This window comes from Mercenaria mercenaria, chromosome 6, assembly GCF_021730395.1.
Source record: "Mercenaria mercenaria strain notata chromosome 6, MADL_Memer_1, whole genome shotgun sequence".
Classification (NCBI taxonomy): Eukaryota; Metazoa; Mollusca; class Bivalvia; order Venerida; family Veneridae; genus Mercenaria; species Mercenaria mercenaria.
In genome coordinates this window covers 79553740-79556304 of record NC_069366.1, presented here as the reverse complement: position 1 = coordinate 79556304, position 2565 = coordinate 79553740, and the positions used below count along the sequence as shown (strand labels likewise).

General features: G+C 37.2%; 1 pseudogene; it reads left to right on the top strand.

Moving 5' to 3' along the window:
- Window positions 1-2270, top strand: LOC128558097 (uncharacterized; annotated as a pseudogene).
- Window positions 2271-2565: the final 295 nt, after the last annotated feature.

The following is a 2565-nucleotide window of genomic DNA, read 5'->3' as shown; positions in this document are numbered from 1 at the left end:
ATGTTTTCATTTCTGGTTGATACAGACTTTCTCCAAGACGACTTCCTGGTAGGGGACGTACGCGTTGACGAAGAACGCCATCTGATGTTTTTCACGCCCGAACAGATGCGCCATCTTCAACAAGCCAAGCGTTGGTATCTGGACGGCACCTTCAAGGTTGTGAATAAACCGTTTTCCCAACTGTTCAGTATACATGCGTTCATGATTAAGGATGATACGATGAAACAGGTTCCTTTGATGTTCGTGCTGATGTCCAAACGACGCGAGCATGACTATGTCGCCGTAAGTATCAATAAGAAGTTATATTTAAAAATAAGGTCAAGAAGCTATTAAACTGGTATTTACCTACTTACTTCTGTACTTCTGACTTAAATTCTTCTTCTGACTGGAGAAATGCACACTCACTTTCTACTACATTGATAATTTTCCGTATTGTCTGGTAGAATTCTTATGACGTCGCGTCATTGTGTAATGTACACTTACTTACATTTATTCTGGTAATAATATTGAGCTATTATTGAAATAAAGTACAGAAAAGGCCAAAGTATGATAAACATGTGTTTCTTTTCTCACTCACATTTTCAACTAAATGATATTCTAAATGTTTTTTTTTATTATTTTTTTCTAACAGGTTCTCCAGAAGATCTTGAGTATTATGGACGAGGCGCCATTGGTCGAAGGTTTCATGATGGACTTCGAGTTTGGTAAGTAGAAAGTGAATATGTAGCAGTTACAAATACATTACAAAAGCGACATTGTATGTTAAATTATCAAAGTTAAGACCGTACCATATTTGCATAAGTAAATAACTACATAAATAAACGGCAATGTATTCTAAAACATTCGTGAACAATGAAATAGAATAATCATAAAAGCAAGCAAAGTTTAACTTTAACTTTACTATTGGAAGGATTTTTGCATACTTTATTTGGCAGGCAATCCGCACAGTCTTCCCAGGGCTCAACATGAAGGGGTGCGTTATTTCATTGGGCAAAGGCCATCCTGAAGAAAGTGGGCGATGTTGGTCTAAAGACTACTTACCAACGACGAGAGGGTGCCCATCATCTCATCCGTAAGCTGTAGGCATTGCCATTCCTTCCTGGACAGCATATACGTAGGGCGTTCGACCGTCTCCGAGCTTAGGCAGAAGGCAACACTGAGCCGATGAAAGCGTTGTTCCAGTATGTTGAGGACCAGTGGATAGACAGTTCCTTGTGGTCGGAGAATGAGTGGTCTGTGTACAGACAGACGACCAGCACAAACAACGATGTTGAGGGTAAGTTAAATGTTTTGCACGAGTTTTTAGATGATGGTCTAATGTTTCTCTAATAAGTTGGCACATAAATTTTGTTTGTTTGTTTTGGGTTTAACGCCTTTTTTCAACAGTATTTCAGTCATGTAACGGCGGGCAGTTAACTTAGCCAGTGTTCCTGGATTCTGTACCAGTACAAACCTGTTCAAACAAGTAACTGCCAACTTCCCCGCATGAATCAGAGGTGGAGGACTAATGATTTCAGACACAATGTCCTTTATCAAATAGTCACGGAGTGGCACATAAAGTCAAGCATTAATCGTTAAACAAAATATACAGTTATACACTCTAATTCTGAACTGCGATAAATGAGGAAAGTACGTTTGTGACGAAAAAGAGATAGGAATAAAATAAATAAGATGAAAAGATCCCTTGAAAGCATATAACGCAGTCAAGTATCATAAGAGTAGCGACACACGTCTATTTAGTTTAGAAAACTACATTGTCAATTAAAAATTGAATACTGCATTTAAAATATAAATTATCATTTCAGGTTGGCATCGCCATTTGAATTACTAGGCTGGTCGATCAGAACTCCAAATGTATGTACTGTTGCCACTTCTTCTGCGACAGGGGAAGCTGGCGGAGATCCAGCATCAGCAAGTTTCTGAGCAAGCCCTTGGGCGTCACCGTCGGCAAACGTACAGAGACCTTGACGCACGAATTGTAGATATGTGGGACAATTATGACGACCATGAAATCACAGGGGAAGAATTCCTCAACAGTCTGGGTGCAGTCTATACTAAAAAAATGTGATTTTGGATGTAAATAATAACAAAACAGACAAGTGTGACAGTAGTGAAACATTATCATGTGTTCAATTGTGTTGTTAATACTGAGAGTGATTTAGGACTGTAAAAATAACAGGTGTGCTTTAGTTTTTGTAAATAATGTTAAGCTGTAATTGAAATAAAGGTTTTACGTGGACTTTGTGCATGAGACGTTCATTGAATTTACTTGGAAGTTTTAGCAGAAAAGGCCAAAGTATGTTAAATATGTGTTTCTTTTCTCTCTCTATCAACTTATTAATGATAATCTCACTGTTTCTAACACATTCTCAAGAAGATCTTGAATATTATGAACAGCAGTGATATGTATGTGTACGTGTATATAAAGTTGTAAGTTGTATATATTTTCTTTAAATCTACATTGTATATGTGTCTGTTAATAAATTTATTTATTTGCATATGTACATTTTTTTCTTTTCACATCCCAGGCTATCACTGCTCACCCATAAATTAACACTTTATAAA